At 41.9% G+C, this 27,776-nt stretch overlaps 1 long non-coding RNA gene across 1 annotated transcript; it reads right to left on the reverse strand.

Moving 5' to 3' along the window:
- Positions 1 to 27,493, reverse strand: LOC134734121 (uncharacterized). Its single transcript, XR_010117483.1, has 3 exons — positions 27,159 to 27,493; positions 23,547 to 23,594; positions 1 to 469 (listed from the first exon to the last, which is right to left on the reverse strand). It is a non-coding gene; the product is annotated as an uncharacterized lncRNA (long non-coding RNA).
- Between the last annotated feature and the right edge of the window lie 283 nt (positions 27,494 to 27,776).

Raw genomic sequence — 27,776 nt, forward strand, 5'->3', positions numbered from 1 at the left:
GTATCATTGGGATTGGCACAGTTTTTTTGAGTCTTTCTCCGCCTCACAGGCAGTCGGGCTTAGAGAGCTGTGATGGGGATGGGCAGGGTCTTGGGTCTGGGAAGTCCCAGAGGAAAGACTGCGTTCTTTCCCCAGGTTGAAGCTGTCAATCACCCTGCTGAAGGCTGGATTCACAGAGACAGAAAATGTAAAAGGGCTGCTTTGTGATATCCATGGATGTGCCCTCATGGCCGTGAACTTCAATAGTTCTTAACTTTACTTGCCTAAGTAAGGGAAAACATAATAAACCAATAGGCAATTTGAAACATTAGTAGACTATTATGTTTCATCTGAATTTTAGGTCTTCACTTTTGTAACTCAGGATTTTATGTGAAGCTATATTTCTTTAAAGATGGCAGCATTTTCTTCTTAAAATGAGGATCAGGACTGTGGTATCTTTACAGTATTAAAAATAAACTGTGCTTTGGACCTGCAAAGAAATATTCAGATGTCATAACCTGAAAATAACCTCTGAATTTTCCCACACTCTAACAAATCTCCAAACTGCCAAATGGATATGCACCAACATTTCCAGATTCCCCTGGGAACACATTTGAGAATGCTTAGTTCCAAAGAAAGAAAATGTTAGGGGAAAATATCCACACTCAAAAAATAGGGGTTTACACCAAAAGTGCCCTCCTGTCAAAAGAAAGTATCTCAAGTGTAACACGGTAAAAAATATATATATACACAAGATAAATTATTTATACAATAAGAAGTTCAGTTGTAATTTAGCTTTCTTGTCCACAAGAAACATCTTATATAAAGATGTTTAAAGCAACAACAAAACAAAAAAATTACACCTCTCTTCATTTATTCATATATATTATTATTTGGTGAAAGACAAACACAATTACTTCTATTCTGTCTTTACTGAAAGGAAGACAAAGAAATAAAAGTATCTTCATTTTTTTTGCCCTTTTCTCCTACTGCTATGCTTGTCTTGCAAAACCCAATCCCAGTGTAAGACCAGCCAAATCATTCTTTACGCCTGCTCCTGAGTGGCTGAACATTGATGAAAATCACCTAAACTGCAGATTGATGCCACTATAAATACTTGGTTGCCTCCTTATCTACAGGACAATCTGATGGACTAGCTCTTCCATTCTTCACAACTGTTTCGTATTGTCATTCTCTTCAAACATCACTTCCTTTTTATCTTATTCTAAATATGTGACTTTGAATAATATTTCCTCTAGAAAATATGGGCAAATCATAACCAAAACTCCAATGGGATTTTATAATGGAATATAAAGCAATTATAAACACCGTCCAGAAAAGTAAATACATAAGAATAATCAATAAAATGAGAAAAATGAGAAAAATGGGAGTAATTTGACCTATCAGTTATCAAACAAATTATAGATCTACCATAATTAAATAATGTTAAATTCCTGCTGGAATAGACAATACATCCATGGCACAGACCAGAGACCACATGTAAGGGTAAAATAAGATAAAGGTAGCATTTCAAAATGATGAGAAAGGATAGGATATTTAACAAATGGTGTTGAAAAGTTGGCTATCCATTTGAAAAAAATACAGTTATATGTCTACTACTTATCAATTTTGAAAAGTTAAATAGATTTTAAAAGCTATACATTAAATATAAAACAAAATTTCAAAAGTACTAAATGGACATATAAGAGGGTAGTTATAATTTTCTTAATGGGAAAGGCCTTATAAAGCAAGACATAACCCAAGAAAAAGCAAGACTTTGTTTCTGTACAGTTCTGCCTAGCAAAGCACTGATGCTCCTTCTTTTTCTTCCTGTAATAGCAGTCATGCCTAGTACCCAAGAATTAACATTACTCTCTGTCCCTCCTCTTTATGCATCTTTTTATCTTCAATGGATTGCACAGGGCCTGGCACAAAGTATGTGCTCTAGGCTTATTGATTTCACTTGACTGAACTCAAATTACTTTGATTGTGCTACAGTCCTGGGGAGAAATAGACTTTAATCATCAATACTTAATAATACCCAAATGATAATAATCCTTCCTCATTTATAAAAAAATTTTTCATAGGTTATTTTATGAACCTCCTCTCCCCTTCCCCACAAAAGCCCCCAAAACACTAGAAAGTAGGCAGGAAAGATGGTAGTAGTAAGGTTCCCAATTTACCCACCTTCCCCATCCCCTGCTTCAGAGACATTGAGTAGTTTCCCCAAGATCTTGGTCTGGGTCTCTTCCAATTAGGTCATGCAGTCTCTGATTACAATTTGATGCAAAAAGCCAGGTGGGGCATTTGAGATTCCATTCCTTAATTCTATAGAAACACACAGTGTCTAGAAAAATAGGTTAAAAACTAATGTGTAAGGCCTACCCTCTTTTTCTACAGAGATGGCATATAATCCCTGCTAAAAATACCCAAGCCAAGTCACGTCATCACTTTTTGGTTTTTCTTTCTGTTGGATGGGGTTGTATCTTGTGCACCATTTCAAATCCTCCTGATCTCACCTCTTAGTCCAGCCACTGCACCAGGATCCCATTTTGAGCCAGTTTCAAAGGTACAACCTGACATGGCCTTGTCTCCTCCTGCACCTTCTACCTTTCACTTCCTCCCCTGAGGCTCTGTGGTGTCCACTTGGCATTTATGTGTGTGTAACCCTGAAGAGAGGGGAGTCAGTGCTCATGGACCACCCCTGATAGATGGGAATGGGAACCTTTGGGTAAATGCTGCCCCTTTCAGTTCCCAGGATGGACAGTTCTGAGACACATTTCATAAGTTTCCTCAGGAGGTTGTGTGGGTCAAGGCTGCCTGCAGCCTTGAGCAACTTAGTGATCCGAATTTGCACTGGACTGCCTCCTTCCCCTCCTCCTCCTCCTCTCTCCTGCTCCCTGGGATCACACTCCCAAGTGTACAACAGGGGAGCCATTGGCTCAGGCTCTTGTTGCGGGGACACCCAGACCAACTGGGATTAGCCATTTTCTTTTAAAGGAAACTATTGCTGTACAATACTTCCTAACATTTGTTTCATACTTTCAAGCATCCCTATTTCATAGTCACAACAAACTTATGAGAGAGCCACAACTATTTCCATTTGATAGATGAGGAAACTGAGGCTCAAAAGAAATTAAGTAACTTGATGAGGATCACAACAGTGAGAGGATGGTGGAACCAGGACTCAGCAGAGGTCCTCTGAGAGGGGAGGTCAGGGCCCTCTTTGCTATAACACAGCTGCCTCCTATCAAAATGTTTGCAGAGTGCTTTGATGTCAGTGCCTTGCACTCTGGAAAGTGTTCCTTCTCGCTTATCAGCCCTCTGCTGTAACACTCACAGCTGTTACCAAACATGTCCCCGCTTTTTCTAGCCACAGACACATTATGCACAGATGATTTTTTTGTTGTGAACAAGTATAAAGGAATAGATCAGTAGCTGGAGAGGAGAATGTGGGACAAGGATAGGGGGTTTTGAAGGTGAGAAATATGAGCAGATGTATACGCTAAAGAGAATCACCTAGATGAGAGGGAGGGATGGATGATGCAGGAGAGAAAGAGTGAATGAGAGGCCATAGGTCCCAAGGTAGAAATAAAGAGCCTATCTTTCGAAGACATGAGAGTCAATTCCTCTGTTACAACCAGAGGGCGGGAGAAGAAACTCCTACAGATAAGTTCAGGTCTCTAGGTAAATGGCGATCTCCCTTATTCAAAAATACAAAACAAAGGGATGTTCTTTGGGTCTTATGCTGCACACTTCATGAACACAGGGGCCATGTCTGTAGCCCAGTACTGATATTTTAGAAGGCTCTCAGTAAACATTTGTGGTTGCTGAATAAATAGATATGAGTAAACATACATTCCCTTTACCACCAAAAACTTCTGAGACTAACACTAAATGATTAAGAAATGAATAAAAATGTCATTAAGAATTTTAGTAAGAGTTCAAATGACCCACAGATAAATCACTCCTCCAATCCTTGCTATTTAATATCGGTACACATGAGGTCCCCAGAAAACTGCCACAACTGCCCGAGTATGGGGTGGTGGAGTCCTCACCTGGCAGCAATACCTGGGCAAAACAGACACAGGGGTTGTAGTAGACAAAGAGCTCAAGCTGAGTTCACAGGGTGGGGAAACAGTGAAGAGGAAGGAGATCCTCAGCTTCCTGTCCCAGGTGAAGAAAGGCATCTATGGCCTGGGAAAATGGGCACTCCATGCCTACCCCCAGCTGGATGAAGCCATGTAGTAGTGTCCAGGTGCCACCCTTTCAAAGGCACATGCTGGAGCGTGCTCAATAGAAAGCAAACATGCTCTTTATAAATATACTGGAAACATTTCCCTATGAGGACCACTAGAGGAACTGAGTATGTTTAATCCAAGCAAAAAGACTCAAGAGGACCACCATAGTAATTTCCAAATACGTGAAAGGCTGTGATCTTTCCAGCACAATCCCTTTAAAACCTCTGAGTCAACCGCTCTTTGACCTCAGTTGAGCCTCCAATTGATTAATCCTACTTCCTTTTTGCTATCTCACTTTCTTCGTTGGTTAGCTCAGATTTCAAAGGCCAACATGGTAATCAATGTTGTGTTTATACTCTCAAATTTCTCACTCTCTCACCTATTTGGTGCTTGCTTCAGTGATAAAGGGGGGCAGGAAAGGGGGAGTCAAAGGCCCAGGCATGGGACAAGGCAGCCACCTAGGGTCCAAGACCTCACTTTCAATTCATGAAAGGGAATCTTTCTTCCCCATGCCTGCTGTTTTCTTCCATGTGGGGACATGAACTAGTGTCACACTCTTGGCTTCCTTTTACTCTCCCACTTGCCCTTCTCTACTGCACTCTTGCCAGATGGAATAACATACTTGATTAGTGGCTTTGGAAGGAGAACTGAGCCTGCGCCAGATTGGGACACCTTCCTTGCCTCTCTCCTCTTGGCAACAAGCGCCTACAAGGAGCCACTCATTTCCTGACCTATTTCCTCCATGCTGTTAGTTTCAGAGAAGCCTACCTTGGAGAGGTCTGGGAGGGTTCACTGAAGCTTGGGTCTGGATGGGTAAGCCTGTCTAATTCTGGTGTTCAGTAAGTGAAAGGTCAAATCTAAGCCACATTTCCCAGTTATTAATGTCTTTCCTTCTAAAGGGAGCTTGCTGCCTTCGATGAGCATTGATTTCCCTCTGTTCATGGAGGATGAAGGCAAAACTCCCAATGGAATCAATCTGTTCTTCTCTCCCTCTCTCTCTCTTGTCTCTACCCACCAACCAGTCTGTCCCTGGAAAGAACATGCCCTCGACTGCACCTCTGCACCAGAGGCTTGGATAGGTGCAACACAAATGCTTGTCAGATCAAATAAAATAATGATGTTATTATGTCTTAAAGAAGATCATGTTTGAGGGTTAAGAGCAAAGTGCGGTCTGGAGTTTGGTGCTTAATCTTAAAGACCCAACAATAACATCAAATTTTAAGTGATCTCAAACCCTTCGTGCTGCCTGGCAATTCCAGCTGATTTCCTCAGTCAACTCACTCTTCCATTCAAGAGATTATTTCACTGATTCTTCTCTCTTCTCAAGCCCTCTTGCTTTTAACTCTTGGTTTGCTTCTTATTTCCCTGAAAAAATAAGAGCATAATAAGAGAGCTTCCACATATGTACCACTAAGTCCACTAAATGTCCACATCTGTATCCCCATATGCTGTCTGCCCTCCCATTACAATGCAAGGCTCCTTCTGTAACTATGTTCATCTCCAAGGCCAGCCCTCACCTGGGCCCTGTGTCTCTTCTTCCCCCATGCAATGACCTTGCTCTTACCATCATCCCCTCTTCTGCATCAGTTTCTCTCTTTCTACTGGATTATTCAGATAAACATACAAATATAGGGTGATAGCTCCCACCCTTAACAAACGAACAACACCTTTCTCTCACATATCCTCTTCCAGTTGCCACTTCGTTTTTCTGATTCTCATTGTGACAAAATTCCTTGAAAAAGTTGTTATATTTGCTGTCTTCACCAACTCTTCCTTCATTTTCTCTTGACTATACGCCAGTCAGGCTTTCCTTCCCATCCTTCCACATCCCCCTAACTCCATTGTCAGGATAACCAATGAACTCCACATTGCCAAGTCCAGTGACCAGCTCTTAGTTCTCATTTTACTTGACCTATTAGCATTGTACAAATCTGATCCTGCCTTCCTCCTTCTTCTTCATTTTTATTTGTTTTTTTGAGTGGTTTTAGGTTCACAACAAACTTAAGAAGAAGGAACAGAGATGTCCTTCCTCCTTCTTTTTTTTTTTTAAGACAGAGTCTCACTCTGTTGCCCAGGCTGGAGTGCAGTGGTGTGATCTTGGCTCACTGCAACCTCTGCCTCCCAGGTTTAAGCGATTATCCTGCCTCAGCCTCTCAAGTACCTATGATTACAGGCGTGCGCCAGCACATCCAGTTATTGTTTGTATTTTTAGTACAGACAGGGTTTCACCATGTTGGCCAGGCTGCTCTCGAACTCCTGGCCTTAAGTGATCCATCCATCTCAGCCTCCCAAAGTGCTGGGATTACAGGTGTAAGCCACCACACCCTGGTCCTGCCTGGCCCCGCCTTCTTCTTTAAAGTTTGCTTCATTAGTTTCTGAGTCATCCTTCCCTGTAGGTACTTCAACCTCAATGACTACCCCTTCTCAATCTCCTTTGCTGGGTGCTGCAGCTTCCTGAATTCTGAATGGGAGAGTGCCTAGGGCTCCAGCCTCAGACCCCATCCTTTCTTCGGCCATATCTCATTTGGTCTGTGGCTTTATGTACCAGCTATGTGCTAAGTCATAAACATTAAAATTCCAGTATGGGCCCCTTCCCTGAACCCCAGACAGACCTCAATCACCTTCTCAACACATCCTCCTGGATGTCTAATGAGTGTGTGAACCCATGTGTCAAAACTTGAACTTCTGATCTTTGCCCCTAAACCTATAGACTTTCCCATCTCAGTAAATGAGAACTTCACTTTTCTAGTTGCTCTGGAAAATCTCCTTCCCTTTCTCCCCCTCCTGCTGCTCCTCGCCCCAGGGCCTTTGTACTCTCTACCCGAGATGCTCTTCCCCCTAGTTATCCATCCACATGGCTTGCTTCTTCCTCTCATTAGGGCATCTTCCATAATGGCATCATCTCAGAGAAAACTTCCCTGACTAAGAAACAAGACCCTCTTTCTCCCCACAATCACCCCGCTTTGTTTTTCTTCAAAATACTTGTTCCTATTTGATATTACCCTTATTATTATTTAAAGTGTATCTCCCCCCCATCTCACGCCAGTTAGAATGGTGATCATTAAAAAGTCAGGAAACAACAGATGCTGGAGAGGATGTGGAGGAATAGGAACACTTTTACACTGTTGGTGGGAGTGTAAATTAGTTCGACCATTGTGGAAGACAGTGTGGTGGTTCCTCAAGCATCTAGAACTAGAAATACCATTTGACCCAGCCATCCCATTACTGGGTATATACCCAAAGAATTATAAATCATGCTGCTATAAAGACACATGCACACTTATGTTTATTGCAGCACTATTCACAATAGCAAAGACTTGGAACCAACCCAAATGTCTATCAATGATAGACTGGATTAAGAAACTGTGGCACATATACACCATGGAATACTATGCAGCCATAAAAAATGATGAGTTCATGTCCTTTGCAGGGACATGGATGAAGCTGGAAACCATCATTCTTAGCAAACTACCACAAGAACAGAAAACCAAACACTACATGTTCTCACTCATAGGTGGGACTTGAACAATGAGAACACTTGGACAACAGGGTGGGGAACATCACACCCCAGGGCCTGTTGGGGGGTGGGGAGCTTGGGGAGGGATAGCATTACGAGAAATACCTAATGTAAATGACTAGTTAATGGGTGCAGCAAACCAACATGGTACATGTATACATATGTAATAAACCTGCACGTTGTGCACATGTACCCTAGAACTTAAAGTATAATAAAATAAAATAAAATAAATCTCCCCACTGGAAGGTAACTTTTTGAAGGCAGTAAGTTTGAACACTTTGTTTACTACTCTGATCCCTAACACTTACAACAGTATCATTTAAAACATAGCAGCCACTTGGTTTAAGAATGAACTTCCAGGGAGTTAAAGTTGTTCAAAAGCACAAGGCTGCTTCAGAAAGCTGCCTCTCAGAGTCATTGCATTAGGCAAGCAGTGACCATCTGGGCGGGCATCAGTGACATGAATAAGTATTGGGGTTAACTGAACCCAAGACTCCATGATTCTGGGGGATTGTGCTCCCTGAAGTCATCAGTAGCTCCCTGAACAAAGAACCCACAGGTCTTTCTCATTTATGACACTTACAGATGAAGTTTTCTCTCTCCTTTCCCTCTGCTTAAGAGGCAGCACTGAGTTGGCCAAATCCTCCACCTATTCCCTGACCACCACTCAGACAGACCCCTTTGCTGGCTCCTCTTTCTCTTGCTAGCCCTTTAAACCTGTGTGTTGCCAAATAGCTTTTTACTTTAACGCTCTCTCTAAATGCCTGTTAATCATTATCTAAGATGATAGCATGAGAAAGATTGCAAAAATGCTAGGAGTAATATTTAAAAAGCACAATGCATTTTGCTTTGCATGTTGGTGAAGTCTCCTGATTTTTATTCAGAAGACCTAGGCTTGAGCTACTTACCCATTTTGTGTCTGGGGACAAGACTCTTAACTTCTCTAGGCTTCTACTTCTGCATTTATAAAACAAGGAGAATAATATCTCACCTTACATGCATTATCTTAATGTATGAGGTTTGGGTGATATATGTGTGGATAGGTTTTATAAAATATAATCTGATCTATAAATATTTTGTTATGATAAACCATAAAAAGGGGTCACTAAACCATTGTCTATAGAAGATAATAATCGATATAGGGCTGGGCATGGTGGCTTACACCTGTAATCCCAGCACTTTGGGAGGCCAAGGTGGGCAGATCCCTTGAGGTTAGGAGTTCAAGACCAGCCTGGCCAACATGGCAAAACTCTGTCTGTACTAAAAATACAAAAATTAGCCAGGTGTGGTGGCAGATGCCTGTAATCCCAGCTACTTGGGAGGCTGAGGCACGAGAATCTCTTGAACCCAGGAGGTGGAGTTTGCAGTGAACTGAGATCACATCACTCCACTCCAACCTAGGCAACAGAGCAAGACCCTGTCTCAAATAATAATAACAATAATTGGTATAGGGAATTGTCGTTTCATGTCTGTGTCTGTAAGGAGAAAGTTGTCCTTGTAGGCCTGTGATTGTTTTTAGGCCCTCTGTCAAGATCCAATCAAATCAGTAATGCACTGTAACTGCCCATAGATCTAGGCTTATAGTCTCAAATAATGTACAAATATGCAACCAAAATAATTGAGCTGAACTGCTTCTTTTGTCCAAATAAATCAGGCCACTTTTTCATATCTAGAAATTAACAGTTCCTGAATCTTATTTTTTTTTTTTTTTTGACAGGTTCTTGCTCTGTTGTCCAGGCTGGGGTCTAGTGGTACAATCATGGCTCACTGCAGCGTTGACCTGGGCTCAAGCCATCTTCTCACCTCAGCCTCCTAAGTAGCTGGGACTACAGGCGCATGTCACCACACGCAGTTAATTTTTAATTTTTTGTAGAGATAAGGTCTCACTATGTTGCCAGGTTGATCTTGAAATCCTGGGCTCAATTGATCCTCCCACATTGGCTCTCTGGGATTACAGGCATGAGCCACCGCACCCAGCCCCCTGAATCTTCATTGGCTTCATTCACACCAGCCCTGCCTGTTTGCTGCTGGAATCTGGCTGGATCATCTTGCCAGGAAAGGGGGCTTATTTGGGGTTTCAGGCAGGCATATCACCACATTCCTGTATAAGACTAGGGGAGTTTCAACATATTCCAGGCTGACCTTTCCTTTCAGTTGCAGATCAGACAGAGTCAACCTTAGTTTTATTTAGTTGGTTTATTGTTGTTTTCCCTCTGTGACATAGAAGTGTGCACTTTGAGGGGGAAAAAAAATCCTACCTGTTTTACAGTTAGTTCCATGAGAAGTCAAACTAGTTATTAAAAGTAAGAAATATTTTAAGTTGCTCAGCTGAAATTTTAACAGCTCTTGTCTAATCGTTAACATACAAACCTCCCTAACCAGAATATTTGTGGGGGATGACTTCTTAACAGGATCTAAAATCAGCACTTTCCCAAAAAGCCTGTTAAAAATTACACATTTGGAATTTTGTCCTAGTCTGACTAGGCTGCTGAATTCCCTTCTGATGTTTCCTGGGGGGTGGGGAAGAGATAAATAGCCTGATTTCATTTAATGTAGCACATTTCTTTGAAATCTGGTGTCAGATTTGAGAATTTGCTGAAAGGTAGGGTGACCAAGCATCCCCTGGATTGAGGGGTTTCCAAGGACACAGGATTTTCTTTGATTTGGGAGGCCAAGTTGAGCTGATCATCCTAGAAAGGAAACCCTAGTCCAAATCACTCACAGGACAGGTGAGGAAACTGAGGCCCAGCCAGATGAAATCATTTGCCACCATATTACATAGTTAGCCAACACTGACTGCATTGCTGGGACCAGAACCCAAATCTTCTGAGTCTTAGTTCAAAGCTCCCCTGACCCACTTGACTTCTCCAAACTTAAGTTTGATGACTGGTTTGTCAGTATTTGACTGCTTTATTTAATTTATATGTGAGCAGAGGAAAGCGATAGTCCAAGTACATTCTAATCAGTGATCATAAAGACACAGATGTTCTAAAGCAACATAAAAATAACATCTACTGAACACCCATGTTCACAACAGCATTACTCACAATAGCTAGAATGTGAAAGCAACCCAAATGTTCATGGATGGATGAATGGATAAGCCAAGTGTGGTATATACATACAATGAACTATGTGATTCAGTCTTAAAAAGGAAGGAAATTCTGACATTTGCTTCAACAAAAATGAATTCTGGGACATTATACTAAGTCAAATAAGCTAATCACCAAAAGATAAATTCTGTATGATTCCACTTTTATGAGGTACTCTATGAGAGGATACTTACAGATCTAAGATATAAATACTATACTTAGAGTGTTTGTCTACTCTAAGTAGTCAAAATCACAGAGCCAGAAAGTAGAATGGTGGTTTGCTGCAAGCTTGGGGGAGGGAGGAATGGAAGTTATTGTTTAACAGGAACAGAATTTCAGCTTTGTCAGATAAAGAGAGTTCTGGCCAGGCACGGTGACTCAGGCCTATAATCCCAGCACTTTGGCAGGCCGAGGTGGGCAGGTTGTTTTAGCCCAGGAGTTTAAGACCACCCTGGGCAACATGGCAAGACCTCATCTCTACAAAAAAAAAAATATGAAAATTAGCCAGGTGTGCTGATACATGCCTGTAGTCCCTGCTATTAGGGAGGCTAAAGTGGGAGGATTGCTTGAGCCCTGGAGTTTGAGGACACAGTGAGCTATGATCTTGCCACGGCACTCTCAGCCCAGGTGACAAAGCGAGACCCTGTCTCAAAAAATAAAAGAAAGAGTTCTGGAGATGAATGTAATGATGGTTGCACAACAATATGAATGTACTTAATAACACTGAACTGTACACTTAAAAATGGTTGATAGCACATTTTATGGTAGATCTATTTTATCACTTTTTTTAAATGGACAAATAAAATAACCACAAATAGCTCATCTATTCCATTGGTGCAATGTTGCTGTTAAAGAGGTCTGCAAAGTGCTTTGCAGCCATTTATTAGCTTTGGGATGTTTTGTCAAATCAAACCACATTCTTTAGATAAGGAGTTTGGTTTGCTTTGATATTTGGTGACCTTCCCTTAGCTAGGGCATAGGATTTCCAGATGTGCAACACTCCCAACTTCTAGCTGCAAGCTCACAGCCTGGCACATAGTAAGTGCTCCATAAACATTTTTTAAATAAATAAATAACAGCAAGGGCTAATATTTATTTGAAGCACTTATTCAGAGGTGGGTTGAACTTGAAGCTGGTGACGCTTAAGCTTCAGGACGTCTCGCTTTAATAAGCCTTTTCTAGACCTTGTGTGCGGGCGAGGGGAGGACCTGAGCAATGTGTTCACATAGTCACATATTCATATAAAACTTGCAAAGGTAAGATTTATCTTCTTTTTATTAAAGAGGGCTTCCAAAGTTGTATAGTCTTCAAGTCCTTTGAAACCCAAATCTGTCCCTGTACTTACTGCCTTTCTAAGTATTCTATGAATTCCTTTCCATGGTTTCCTCATGCAATTCTCACAACAACCTTATGAGGTTGATGCTATTATCTTCACTTCTGAGATGAGGAAATTGGGCAGCTCCACCATGGTTACCCCATGAGGGAGTGATGGGCAAGGACTTTCACTCTGGCATTTGAGGCTAACTCTACAACCCCACTGAACACTAGGGATGGCCAAACCTAACTCTAGCTCATGTTAAATTAGGCATGTAGCCAGGTGTGGTGGTGCATGCCTGTAATCCCAACACTTTGGAAGGCCGAGATGGGAGGATCTCTTGACCCCTGGAGTTCGAGACCAGCCTGGGCAACACAGCAAGACCTCGTTCCTATGAAAGAGTTAAAAATTAGCCAGGCGTGGTGGTGCATCCCTGTAGTCCCAGCTACTTGAGAGGCTGAGGTGGGAGGATCTCTTGAGTGCAGGATTTGAGGCTGCAGTGAGCTATAATTGCACCACTGTATTCCAGCCTGGGTGATGGAGCAAGATCCTGTCTTAGAAAAAAGAAAAAAAATTAGAGGTGGTCTTGGTAAATACTATAATTTCACCTGATGTAACTGTAATAGCAACAATTGCATGATTGGCTGGTCTTTAAAAATAACCTGTGATTTGGGGAAAACACTTATTTTACAGGTTTTTTCCTGTCCGTATCCTCACTTCATATTTTTGTTTGGTAAGATAGAAGGAAGTTTGGGAAAGGGGAAAAAGAAAAGGGCAAGGCCAAAGAGGAGAAAGGAACAGAGATGTCATCCTATGTTAAGGAAGATTCTTCTCGCCCCCTCCACAGTTTCTTTCTCTTTCTTTTTGAAGGATGTACAAGGGTGCTTTGTCTCTTGGGGAGTTCCTCTCCGGTTTCACCTATTCTCTGAATCTGCTCAACTTCTACATTAGAGTCCCTATTTCTAGTCTGACAGTCCTACAAGTCAAAGGGCAGAAAGGAATCTTTCCTGTAAACATCCTCTGGGCCACTCCTGGAAAAGGTGACCAGCAACCACCGCTTCCTGTCTTTATTCTGACTCTTGGAGCAAATAATACAGCTTTCTATTCCTCTAAGATTTCTTGGAGCCAATAGGAGAACAGAACTGAAAATGTCATAGGACTGAAAATATCCTCCTATTGAGGATGCTGCTTTCTTTAGATTCAGGTTCTTCACTTTAAAAAGTCATTCCCACCCCTGTATGGCTTCCATACAGATGCTGGGGATACGCGCTGTGCCTGGCACTTAGGAAATGCTGCTTACTGACTCCCACCTCCTCAGAGAGGTGCTGCCATTCACCCAAAGTCAACCCCTCCCCAGTTTCGTGTCCCTCTCCCCCACTGCCCAGAATTTTCTGTCTTGATTTCCCTATTTCTGACTGCAGTGCAGTTATCACCCAGCTGGTCAAACCCCAGGGTCACTCTGCCCACCCTTCGCTTCCCTCAGACCTCATTAATCACCAAGTACCATGGGTTTTCCTTCCTATTCATGCCATACTCATTCTCTGTTTTCCATTTTCTTTGCTGACAGTTTGTTCGAGGCCCTGCTTATTTTGGGTCTGGGACATTACAATTGCTTCCTGGCGGGGTTCCCTGCCTTTAGAGTCGCTCCCTGCTAAAAGTGGATTTGTCATGTAGCTAATAAATCTCAAGCTCCAGGACAGATGCTTGTACCTAATTTTGTATCTTGTGACTTTATATTCTCGATCTGCCCACCCCCTATCCATTTTGCACTCAGCTGCCAGATTAATCCTTTTTACAATAGGTTTTATTTTTTGAGCAGTTTTAGATTCACAGCAATATTGAGCAAAAAGTAAAAAGAGTTCCTGTGTGTCTCCTGTCCCCAGACATATACACAGCCTCTCCGATTATCAGCATCCCACATCAGTACATTTGTTTCAGTCAATGAACCTACATTGATACATCATTATCTCCAGAGTCCATAGTTTACATTGAGTTTAATCTTTTAAAAATACTATTCTTTCGGCTGGGCGTGGTGGCTCACGTCTCTAATCCCAGTACTTTGGGAGGCCAAGGCGGGTGGATTATCTGAGGTCAGGAGTTCGAGACCAGCGTGATCAACACGGTGAAACCCCATCTCTACTAAAAATACAAAAATTAGCCGGGCGTGGTGGCAGGTGCCTGTAATCCCAGCTACTTGGGAGGCTGAGACAGGAGAATGGCTTGAGCCTGGGAGGCGGAGGTTGCAGTGAGCCAAGATCATGCCATTTGTACTCCAGCCTGGGCAACAAAGCTAGACTCTGTTTCAAAAAATAAAAATAAAAAATAAAAAAATACTATTTTTTCATATCACTGGTCTGCTTTAAAACTGTTCATAAAAATGCTGACCATCAGGACATATTTCAGAATTGAAGGAAAAAATTGAAAAAATTAAATAAAATTCTGCCCATATCTCCAAAGTCTATGTCCTTACTTGGATATTCAAGGCTTTCCACAATCTTCCCCAACTTTCAACCTGATTTCTCAAGAGTCATCTGTGCATGCCCTTTGCAGGGGGTGCTCTTCACTGACTCCCACCCGCCGTCCCCATTGTCACATCTGTGGCTTTGCTACACGTAAAATCTGATTGAATTCAACTCCACAAAATTGCTGTAACTTACTTAATCTAGGATGTCTATCTGCCTCCATTCTGACCATGAAAAACCCAGCCAGTTTACTATGCCAGTCCACGAGCCCCTCCTGGCTGCAATCCTGTTTGCCTCAATAGCAGCAGTTTCTAGCTTGAGAGGGGTTGAAATGGACTAGTAAGACTTTTAAAAACAATAATAAAGTACCGGGAGGCCGAGGCGGGTAAATCACCTGAGGTTGGGAGTTCGAGACCAGCCTGACCAACATGGAGAAACCTCGTCTCTATTAAAAATACACAATTAGCTGGGTGTGGTGGCACATGCCTGTAATCCCAGCTACTCCGGAGGCTGAGGCAGGAGAATCACTTGAACCTGGGAGGCGGAGGTTGCAGTGAGCTGAGATTGCGCCATTGCACTCCAGCCTGGGCAACAAGAGCAAAACTCCATCTCAAAAAACAAAAAGAAAATAATAAAGTACAACATCTGATTATCAATTTTTTATTCTGTCAAATAAGAACTTAAAAAACAACTACCACCATCACAATATCTTATTTTAAAAAAGACATTTACTAATCAAAAAGCATGAAAGGCATAATATCAGAATAACTGTTGGTTCTTTAAATGTAATTCACTTAGCTTTAGGAAAAAAATCATTTTTTAAAAAAATTGTATGACTGTCTGAGGTAGCGATCTCCACCACCTGTTTCGCATTTAATCACAGGCTGCTTTGGGGCACACTTTGCATTGTTGCCTCTCTATTTAACTTATTGTGCACATATGTTATTTCCCCAACTGGAAGGTAAGCTTTATAAGGAATCTGTAAAAGGACTGCATGCTTAACTTTCCAGCAAGGCTTTGCACACAGAAAATGTTCAATAAATATTTGTCGAATGAATGAATCAACCTTTTCTAAGCCTGTGCTAACCAATAAATCCCCTCTTAATGGGATCTGAGTGCCCCATCCTGAGGCAATTTCTCTCAACAGACTTCTTTAAAATGAATTATTCAGTACAAATTGCTTTACTTTTTAGTGAAGCCTAAAAATAAAAATTGTCTAAACCTGATATGAAAAGTAAACAGTTTTTTCCTCAGGGCAGTAGCAAGCCCCAACAAGGAGGAGAATCAAGACACAAACACACTTCTGTACCTGCCATTTAATTGATCCTAGTTATTTTGGGCTTTGTTGGTAGGCACGCACACAGTCCATGCTTCTGGCTTGACTTGACTGCATAGGGTGGTCGGCATTCTTTCTGGGGCTCTCATCCCTGTGCCTAAAGCCTCCACAATAACCATGTTGTACCTTTCCCTCTCTCTACTCGGGTAACTTGGAAAGAAAGGTTAGGAAGAAGCTTAACATCTGGCTAGCCAAGCCTTGGTTTTAGATTCCAGAGTTGATACAGAGCAATTCAGAAAAGTGTCTTTTGGATTTACAGCATTGTTTTTGCTCAGAATCTCGAGTTACCTTCAAAACATTTAAATAAGATAAGGCCACATGCTTGCTTAAAACATTCATCAACTTTCAATTCAATTCCATTCAACGGCTATTGATTGAAGACCTGGCCCTGATGACCAGGGCCGGAATGCCAGGCCCTGTTCTAGATGTTGGGGATATGTCAGTAAACAAAGCAGACAAAACTTTCTGCCTCACCAAAGCTTAGAGGGAGGTAGGACTGAGGTGGGGGAGACAAACAAGAAAGATAATGAATAAATAACGTATTATTTCTGTGTTAGAAGGTGATAGATGCAATGGAAACTAATTGGAGCAAGGGGGTGTTGCAATTGAGACGGGAGGGACAGAGGAGGCCTCGTTGAGAAGGTGGGTGGAGCAAAGGCTTGGAGGAGGTAAAAGGTGTGGCCATGAGACCATTTGGGAGAAGAGGAAATGCCTTCCATATTATGACCTCACCCAGCACCCTCTCACCCTGTGGTCCTCCCACACGGATCTCCAGCCGCCCCTGCAGTCTCCTCCCCACCTCCAGGCTTCACACACATTGTTTCATCCTCAGGACTGTATTTTCCTTCCCTGTCTCTTGACCAACTCCTCATCCTTCCGACCTCAATCTAAATGCTACCTCCTCAGGTGGGCTTTTTTTTTGCTGCCCCTCATCCATTATAACTTAGATGCCCTGCCACAGTCATAGCCCTCCCTTCAGATACTTAATAAATACTGTTTGAATGAATGAACAAAGAAAAGGGCTCAAAGCGGGTGTTGAGGACAGGGATTCTGACTCATTGATTTATCCCCAGTGCTGGGCACATTGTTGAAGGTATTTGGTAGACTTTATCTTCATAAATAAGCTCCATTATCAGGGATGGATAGAAGGATTATGTTATGGCTTACTTAAATTTAAGCATAATAATACTATAGACAAGATTTTTGAAAGGGGGAGTGAAGCATTAATTTGTGTTACGGGGAATGAATTCCCTCCTTCCTTCACTTTTTCCAATGAAGCAGGCCTTGGTTTCAGTCCTTGGCCCAGATGAGCCCTGTTCAAGGAACATTTCCCACCAGTGACGGTGCCTTCCTGTCTGAGATCAGCATGTCCTTCAATTTATTCTGCAACTCAGTCAAATTAATTAAAACTAGATTTGTCCTGAGAGTTCGTTCACTAAGGTGTCACTGTATATCAAATTCCCAATTATCTGGGATAATTAAAACATCCTAAAGTTTTCCCCAAATTATTTATACTTTTGGGAGTATAAACCCTTGTAGGGTTCAGGACACACTACCCCAAAATATGGCACCTTGGCACTTCAGAAAACCCCAGAGGCAGGAAGGTTACGCTCACCTTCCCCTTGCCTTTCTCTTAGAAGCAGGTCACAAAACCTTCTTTCCAGAGGTGCCCACCCTGTAGCCAGGGGGAAGGAACGCCCCTATCTTTGAAGACACAGAGACATAGAGAAGAATCTGAACAAACAAGCCTTGCTAAGTTCCCCCTAGTTTATTAGCATTAGATCATACAGCTTTTGTCTAATCATCTCCACAATCATCCACTTATTCATCAGACTTAGCATAAAAACCCACAGGTTTCTCTGTCTCTTTGGATTTTCATTTCCGAAGCTATGCCATATAAAACTTACATATTAAATAAATTTATATGCTTTTCTTTTGTTAATCTGTCTTTTGTTATTGATGCCTCAGCCATGAACCCAGCAATGGGTGAGAAATTTTTCCTCCCTTACACTCCAAAGGTATATTTTTATTGCTATTTGCTCAGGAAACGCCATAAGGATGATTTAATGATTTCAAATCGCCACCTCATTTGACATGCATTTTAGGTAACATAAAAATCATGCAATATGATTGAAACAAAAGAAATTAATTAGAACAAAGAGAAAAATACAAGCAAGGCAGTAAAGTGAAACAAGAAATAAAACCACTCACGACACGGAAATTCCAACTGTAAAGACTCAAGTAGTTTCTGGAGGGGGATCACAAATTTGGTTCTGAGCAATGAAGAAAACAGACCAGTTATAGGATTCACAGTGTTTTATAACATACATACCACGGTTTCAGGAGACCTGAAAGACGTTTCTCCCATATGTCCTCAAAAGGGACACTGATGTCACGAATGACACTTAAAGCAGATGAGTTTCCAACAGCTGTTTCTTATGGTATCACTCAAGGAGCCTTTAACCTAGGGCCTAATGACAAAGTGAGGTCCTTTAAAATTCAGTTCTCTGAGGGAATGACATGATGCAGTTCAGAAATGAAGTTTTTTAATTATCTGACTTGATCCACAGATAAAGTTTAAAATATCTAAAATATCTAAAAGAAGGCCAAGTGTGATGGCTTCCATTTGTAATGCCAGCACTTCAGGAGGCCACGGTGGGAGGCTTGCTTGAACTCAGGAATTTAAAACCAGCCTGGGCAACATAGGGAGACCCTTTCTCTACAAAAAATGTAAAAATTAGCTGGGCATGCTGGCTCATGCCTGTGGTCCCAACTACTCAGGAGGCTGAGGCAGGAGGATTGCTTGAGCCCAAGAGGTCAAGGCTGCAGTGAGCTGTGATCGCCACCACTGCACTCGAGCCTGGGAGACAGAGTGAGACTCCATCTTGGAAAAAAAAAAAAAAGAAAGAAAAGAAAAAGGAAAGGAAAGGGAAGGAAGGAAGGAAAAGAAACAAAAAGAAAGAAAGAAAGAAAGAAAGAAAGAAAGAAAGAAAGAAAGAAAGAAAAGAAAGAAAGATGGATGGCCTGCATCTCTCCCTAAATGTTGTTTTCTCCAGTCAAGCTTCCATAAGAATTAAGCAGCAGAGAAGTCAAGGATAAATTGTCTGGCAGGTACCCAACAGCTGAAACTCTATACTTCTGATTAGATGCAGATGTATACCTAAGAACTTGGCATCCACTTGTGAAAGTGAAGGTTCCTAACCAGGCCATGTACTTGTATAGACCTACGTCCTCAAAGAGGCAGACTACAGTGTACCCATGGGTAGGGGCCAGATTTCCTTCAGGAAATAGTCCACGTTTGCTATAACAAGAGAATAAATGAACAGCCAAGATCCATGGAGTGGCCATGGTGTGGGACATAGATAACAACCCCCTTACCAACATTAGACACTGCACAGTTAGTTTTCTGTTATCCTGTTTTGGTTTTATCATGTATATCTCCCCACCCATTAGAGTAGTTAGTTGAGAATTGACTGTTAAAAATGAAATCAACCTGCAGAGAAAAAGTTATGTTGGATGAATCACTGGGGCCCTAGGCTGTTGGCTTCATGTTTAATTTGGATGCTTCCCAATCCAGTCTTGAGTAGGTCACCCCATATAGCTTCCTCCATCAGCAGGATGATTTTGTTTTAGAAAATATGTACACTTGGTAAACTGTCAAAGTGAGTTGTACGTAAGGTATGTGTTGTTCAGAGGGAGAAAATATTTTCAGCACTACTTGAAGTCTTTATACCTGACAATGCATTAAGAATTCAACACAGTAATCTTATTGTTTTAGCTGTTGCTTTTACCATTACTCATGCAGCATGACTGGGAAAAAAATTAATGATCCCCCCCAACCTCCACAGTGTTTGGTGTGTGTGAGTTTAAAAAAAAAAATCTTTTGGTTTGGGATGAATGCGTCGAACAATCCACCATCTGGTATACAAATATTTTTATAGACACGAATCCAAATACCACAAAATCACTGCCATGGCTCAGGTTCTGTGAATCTTTTTCTGAGGTAGACTTTTTATTAAATGTGATTATTCTTGAACTAGGAGACTCTCTGCAGGAGAATTAAGATTTAGCCTTGAGAACAAACCTCTTCATGTTGACCAATATTTTTTAAAAGATGGAAAGAACTCTCTCTTGAGCTAATTTCAAGGAGGACAAAAAAGAACTTTGTTTTTGTTTTTGCTTTTTTGTTTACATACTAAGCATATACAAACTGAATCAGTGACAACTTCTGTTACATTCCTGCTGTAATCCTGGCTGGTGGAAGAAGATAAGATACCAGTGAGCTCTGCGGGCATCAAGTTTCAGCCCTGTCAGGTGTAATCAGAACCCGGGTCTTAAAACGAAGGCCTCCACTCCACCTCCTCAGGCAGAGGACACTTCATTCCCCAGCCCCAGGCACTAAGAGGAAAAGGAAGGATCCATCCCGTAAGAGCAAAATAAAACAAAATAGCAACACTGGGTTTGTGTGTTCCCTTTAACTCTTGACACCCTGGAATTAATGCAAAGTGGTCTGTACTTAATATCGAATTCCCTCCCCTCACAATGCGATAATGACAAGAGATTTTTAGAAGGCATGGATTGTAGTTTTAGAAAATTAAGATTCTCCTCTGAACCTAATGTAAAGAAAATTGATGAGTCTGTGCATTTGATGGGATTCCTAGGTCAGCACCATGTCGTGAAGACATTTTCTGAGATAGTGAGTTTGCTCAAAATGTCACTTCAACTTTTAAAGCATGGAGAAAATTGCTTGTCAGTGAATGCACCACTCAGAGCAAAATAGAATTTTTATTGCTAGATTTCCTTTCAAAGTTAAAAATAAGGGTAAACAGAACCAAAAGGCTGTTTGGGGGAATGTAGTGATCTAGGGAAGAGAATGATGGCACATCGTTGGAGCTTCCAGCTTTGCTAGTGGAACTCATTGGAATGTCCATGAAAATCACCACAGAGCTCAGACATAGTTCTTAACTGGCAAAACTGTCCTAAAATGACTGGACACTGATGCAGCTGCCTTGGGAGAGGTGGGAGAAATAACAGTCCCACTTCAGCGATCGGCAAACTAAGGTACAGTGGAAATTGAGCGGTCGGGCAAGTGTCACCAAAAGTCAGTGGTGAGCGGGAGACAGGCCCAAAAGAGCTGAGGAAGTGTAAACTCCGGTGATAAGGCGATAACTTGAGGAAATTAAAACCCGGTAGTGTGGGAAAGAACAATTAGCCAAGACAGAGGGGCAGGAAGGAATACAGAATGAATTACAATCAGAGGAAACTAGCCAGCAACAAAAGAGATGAACTGGCGGGGGCGGGGCGAGAGGGATGGGAGAAGTGACTTAAGAATGCTGGCCTCTCTGGGTTCCATTACCGCCTTCTTGTTAGGTCGCCATCACTGCGCTCATAATTTAACCCCTTCATGCCTCGGAGTGTCTAACTCCAAGGCAGCTATCTTTATCCATGAAGTTATTTGAGACTGCGCCACAAATATGATGAATTCTAGATAAGAATGACTGCAACATTAGTTTAGAAAAAGTTACCCCCCCAAAAAAAGACAGAAGTTTAAGCTTCTATGGATTAGCAAAATATTTCCATCAGAAACATAAGAAGGAACATGTAAAACACAAGTATCAGCAAATGCAGATGTTTTAAGACCAAGAAGAAAGTGCTCATGAAAATGAACTATTTTAAAGGAAAACATGTAAAAGTGTTTAAAAATAATTTTGATGACTATCGAGATGACCTAAGGGGATGAAATGTCCTATAACTAGTAGGAAATGATAGAAAAAAGTATGATTGTTTTATGAAAATAAGAATTTGCTTATTTTAAGCCAATGAGTTTGTCACACATGATTATGGGCACAAGAGAAGATATGCCATGAGCCCAAAATTAAATTGTCTTTTACTTCATACCTAAAAGTCAATAGGCAGAAAGCTAAGAGGAAGCTCTTCTTTAATCAACCAAGATGCTAAAATCATGAGAGAAAGGCAAAAAAGATAGACCACAGCAGCTAAGTCATTCAAAAGAAGGGGGAGAATTGATTTCATAGAATGAAGTGGAATGAAGATGCTAAGTAGGAGTAGAAAAACATGATACTATTACAAAGGGCTGACTGAGCAAACAAAGTGGATAATAAGGCAAATTAAAGATTCTTATAAATCCTGTGTCCAGCAAATGAATTAACTGCTCAGACTAATAAATGAAGAAGCATCACACAGAAGATAATGATTAAATGTCACCATGGGAAAACAGAAGGTTCCTGGTTTATAAAACCAGCACACTTAAAAAGAAGAAAAGGGTGGGGGCATTTGAAACAATACTAAGAGGCTTTAAAAGTGAACTGAAAAAAGAAATGTAAAGTAGACAGTGATGGAAGGCAGCCTTAGAAGATACCTCAACGATACAAGATTCTTTAAATATCTTAAAGGGATTGTGGGTAAGGAGGAGCATCCGGGAACTTGAAACATTAAACTCGGGTTTATTTTAATTTATTTTACTTTAATTTTTTGGTCTTGCCTTCATGAGGCCAATAAATGTACCAGAAATGGAAACAGTATCAGAGAGTGATAAATTAAGAACAATGAGGAATTCTCTTCCAATAAATTAACTCAAGAAAAGATAACTCCTGAGTGGGAAGAATAAGCTGCAGAGATTAATACTACCTTCATGCTGCGTTTGGATGGTTCCTAGGAATCACAAAGATACCTGGGGAAATCAGAGCCAAGTAAATCTAGTACCTTTCAAAAAAAAAAAAAAAAAATGGACTACCGAAGAAGCAGAAAAATGCTAGCCTTGCAACTCGGGAGCAATTGAAATATTTAAAGTATAGATAAAGCAACCAAGGTGGAATTACCAAATACCTAGAAATATATGAGTTCAGCAGACAACACAATCAAGTTTTAGGAAAAGTGACCTCCTGAATAAAATCCTTATAGAAGTTTTTAGGCTTTTGAATTTTGGCCACTATACTACAGTTTATAGAGAAGATGAATAAATGGACACCTATTAGCAACATCATGATATTCTGCAAATGGCATTTGTTAACTAACATCATAGAATACAGACTGATAAGGAAGAATTGGAGCAGATTAAACAGTCCTCTCCCCCTGGATGTGCTGACATCGGCGTAGATGCAGAAGTATCCATTAGCGTAGGCATCCAATGACCGGAAAGCTAGTGGCATCTGTCACACGTGCGTTGTACAATTGCAATGAATTGTATGCGTGAGCAAGAGCATCTCAATCTCAGATTCATTTAAGCAAATAAGTCATCATGGAAATAGTACCTATGAAGAAATCCTTGAAGAGGTTTTGGAATGAATGGTTTGCTGGGCAGGCAGGATATTTCTGATACAAGAAGAGCCTCTGAGAAGGCCCATAGCCAGGAGTGGGAAATAGGGCTGAGGAATCAGGAACAGGGCTGAGAGAGCATAATATTGGTAAGAAGTGATGGGAAAGATGAGGTAGCCTATAGTAGGAGAGAGATCTGAGCATGGGCTTTGGAGTGAGACAACCTGGTTTGAAGCCTAGCTCCATAGTGGTATAATCTCTCCCCCACCCCCACCCCGACCTCTCTGTGCTTTGGTCTCTCCATCTCAAAATTGGAATTTTAATAAACTTACCTTAAGGACTGTGCTAAGAGTTAAGTGAGATGTTCTGTGTTCAAGCACCTAGAAAAAATAAGAACTCCAGTATTAGCTATTGCTGTGAATGAATTGTAGTCAGTCCAAAGATGAGAACACTCGCCTTCCTCACTTCCTTGGGGTCATCTCTTTTGACTTTCTGCTGCCTTTTCAAAACTTTTACACTCTCTAAGGACAACAGCCCTACCTGGCTCTCTCACTCTAAGAGATGGTGGGAAGGACAGTTTCACTCTCGGTTTCCCTGTTCTCCCCTCAAAACACACTCTTTCTTCTTAGCCCCCTCTGCTGTTTCTGAGAACACAGTGCCCCATTTCTTTCCAAGGCTAAAACCTCTTTGGCAACAGAGAACCCGACTGTTACGGATTCAGCAGTTGACGGTTGACCTCCAGCAGGTTGGTGCTGGGTCAGTAAGCCCATTCCTCTCTCCCAGCTGCCGTAACTCCCTCCTGCCAGCCTCCAGCCCTGCTCAAGTCTTCTCTGGCTCTGTGCATTTCTTCCTCCAATGTGCAGAGCCACCACCACCCACTTCTTTCCTTCCCTGCATAAATGAAATTCCCCTCTCTCTGATTTTTACTCCTCCTTCCTCTGCTGAAGCAGCTGGTTTGATGGCCACCAAAGAACAAAGTTTTTCTCCATCTTATTCTATTCTAGTTTATTGTGGTTCTGTGTTACCTCTATTGACATATTGTTTTCTCTTTTCTGATGGTTTCTTTATAGTCTTCTTTTTCTTTGCTCAGGCTGTTCCTGTAAGTATCTCCAGGGATTCTAGACTTGGCTTGTTCAGTTTCTCACACTGTTCTGAACAACCTCATGTAAACCTTCAAGCCCATGATTTATCATTTCGTTGTTATTGTTGTCGTTTTTGAGACAGAGTCTCGCTCTGTTGCCCAGGCTAGAGTGCAGTGGCCTGACCAAGGTTCACTGCAGCCTCGACCTCCTGGGTTCAAATGATTCTCCCCTCAGCATCCCAAGTAGCTGGAACTACAAACACATGCCACCATGACTGGCTAGTTTATTTATTTTTCTGTGGAGACAGGGTCTCACTATGTTGCCCAGGCTGGTCCTGAACTCCTGGCCTCAACTGACCCTCCTGCCTTTGCCTTCCAAAGTGTTAGAATTACAGGCAAAAGCCAGTGCATCTGGCCATTATTTATCATATCTCTGCAGGTCATTCCTTGACTATCCTTCTGAGGCTGGAATTTCCAATTGCCTTTTGAAATTCTCACACCATTGCCTTTTCATTCATTTATTCATCCACTCAAAAATATTTATTGAGTGCTACTGAAACATGTTTAAAACTATCTGATTATCGCTCTCCATCCCCACTGTCATCTGCATTTTGTCCTGCCTTTTCTCTGGGTAAATGATATCCTTTTCTTTTCTTTTTTTTTCTTTTTTTTTTTTCTTTTTGGAGATGGAGTCTCGCTCTGTCGCCCAGGCTGGAGTGCAGCAGTGCGATCTCGGCTCACTGCAGGCTCCGCCCCCCGGGGTTCCCGCCATTCTCCTGCCTCAGCCTCCCGCGTAGCTGGGACTACAGGTGCCCACCACCTTGCCCGGCTAATTTTTTGTATTTTTAGTAGAGATGGGGTTTCACCGTGTTAGCCAGGATGGTCTCGATCTCCTGACCTCGTGATCAGCCTGCCTCGGCCTCCCAAAGTGCTGGGATTACAGGCGTGAGCCACTGCGCCCGGCCAATGATATCCTTTTCTTAGGAGCAGAAGCTAATTTCATTTCTTTGCAATCTCCCAGAGTGACTTAGTATAGTTTCTAGAACTAAATGGGACTCCATAAATACTGTTGAATTATATTGAGCTGAAATCATACATGAAGTGATAGACAGTTATGAGAAGGATCTTAGAGGACACACATCTATTCATTCTTTGGCAAAAACACAAATAGACTCAGTTATCAATTAATACCTCTCTTGCACTAATTTTACTTTTAGCATTAAGATTCTAAAATGCTATACAAGTAGTGCAGAAAATTTATGTAATAGGCCTAAAACCATTAATTTTAAAGATGGAAATAGAATTGTTCATAGAAAGGACTATCCTTTGTTTAGCAAAAGACCTTGGATACGAAAGATGAAATCTCCAAAGCTAACTTAATTTGTATAAGAAAAGTATCAAGAATTGAAAGCTATTACATGCCTGTAATCCCAGCACTTTGGGAGGCCAGGGTGGGCAGATCACTTGAGACCAGGAGGAGTTTGAGACCAGCTGGCCAACATGGTGAAACCTCATTTCCACTAAAAATACAAAAATTAGCCATATATGTTGGTGCATGCCTATAATCCCAGTTACTCTGGAGTCTGAGGCATGAGAATCGCTTGAACCCAGGAGGAAGAGGTTGCAGTGAGCAAAGATCGTGCTACTCTACTCTAGCCTGGGTGACAGAGGGAGACCTTGTCTCTAAAAATAAAAAAATAAGAATTGAAGTCTGAATAAAAAAGAATGAGATTATGTCCTCTTCAGAAACATGCAGCTGCAAACCATCATCCTCAGCAAACTAATGCAGGAGCAGAAAACCAATCCTACATGTTGTCACTTCTAAGTAGGAGCTAAATGATGAGAACTCTGACACAAAGAAGGGAACAGCAGACACTGGGCCTACCTGAGGGTGGACGGTGGGAGGAGGGAGAAGATAAAAAAAATTATTAAGGCCGGGTGCAGTGGCTCACGCCTGTAATCCCAGCACTTTGGGAGGCTGAGGCGGGCAGATCACAAGGTCAGGAGATTGAGACCATCCTGGCCAACATGGTGAAACCCCGTCTCTACTAAAAATACAAAAATTAGCTGGGCGTGGTGGCGCATGCCTGTAATCCCAGCTACTTGGGAGTCTGAGGAAGGAGAATTGCTTAAACCTGGGAGGCAGAAGTTGCAGTGAGCCAAGATCATGTCACCACACTCCAGCCTGGTGACAGAGCGAGACTCCGTCTCAAAAAAAAAAAAAAAAAGTTATTATTGGGTACTAGGCTTAGTACCTAGGTGACAAAATAATCTGTACAACAACCCCCCCATGTCATAAGTTTCTCTATATAACAAACCTGCACTCGTACCCCTGAACCTAAAATAAAAGTTAAAAAAAAAAAAAAAAAAGAATTGAAAGCTGAAAGCCAGAAGGGAAGTGAGAAAGAGGAGCTCAGGGCAGTGAAATGAAGTGGAAATGTTGTAAGGAACTCTACATATAAGTGGTTAAGAGTGACCAGGTGAGTTTTAAACACAGGGATGTCCCATATTTGGTTTTAAGTTATTGGCTGTGCAGTGTTGTAATTCGATGTAACTCCCATCCTATATCAAATTATGTTTACATAATTAAGAGAGTCCACTAAAGTGATTTTTCCTGAGCAAGGAAAGTCTGCTCTGTGTTCTGATATATATTTTTAAGCACCTCTCACTCTATCACCCAAAAGTGTCAGCTGGGTTCCACCTACTAATGACCAGTTATTCTATGAGATGATCTGAAAGATTATAGAATGGCTAATAAAGGGAGTAGCAAAAGCCTGTCACACAATGAATACTTGAAGGACTACCAGGTGTCTGTTTGACAGAGGGGATTGCCCTGCATGGCCATGAGATGTGCGTGACTCACCCTGGAGAGGGGAGCTCCTGTACAAATTGACCGTTCATGGTCTTAGTTCTGAACTGCCTTTCTGGACCCTTCTTTCTGTTTCTCCTCTACTTTTGACGCTCTGAGCTAGCAAGTTTGATGTTCTTCTTCTGTTCCCTATCCTAGGTCTGGGCTTGATGTTCACCGATTTTGTTAGGTAACGTGGGGTACCTTAAAATGGCGCCGTACCTTAAGATGGGGCCGGTTCCGGGTTCTTCTCCCCTCCTTGACCGGGCACTGTCTGAACCCGCCAAAGGAGGGCCAATCAGAAAGAAGCATCTCCCGCCTTCCCTTGGGCCCACCCCTAGCCCAATCCACGTAGGCCCAAGGTATATAAAACCCAGCACACCAGCAGCCCTCTCTCTCTTCTCTTCCTTCTCCTTGCGTGGTGCCGCTCGATGCCTCCAATAAAGATCTCTTGACCGCGACCGGTGTAGTTTCGTCTCCGCCCGGCCCCTTTCAGAGTTTCCCTCAGCTCTGACTGTGGCTCCTTTCAGCTGACTCTGACCCTGCTCTCAGCTGGGCTGCATCTGCCCATCTCAGGTAAACATGGCTGGGCCTAGGTAAACTGTGGGACCTTTCAGCTGGAGCTCCACTCCT

This window comes from Symphalangus syndactylus, chromosome 12 (assembly GCF_028878055.3).
Source record: "Symphalangus syndactylus isolate Jambi chromosome 12, NHGRI_mSymSyn1-v2.1_pri, whole genome shotgun sequence".
NCBI classification, from domain to species: Eukaryota; Metazoa; Chordata; class Mammalia; order Primates; family Hylobatidae; genus Symphalangus; species Symphalangus syndactylus.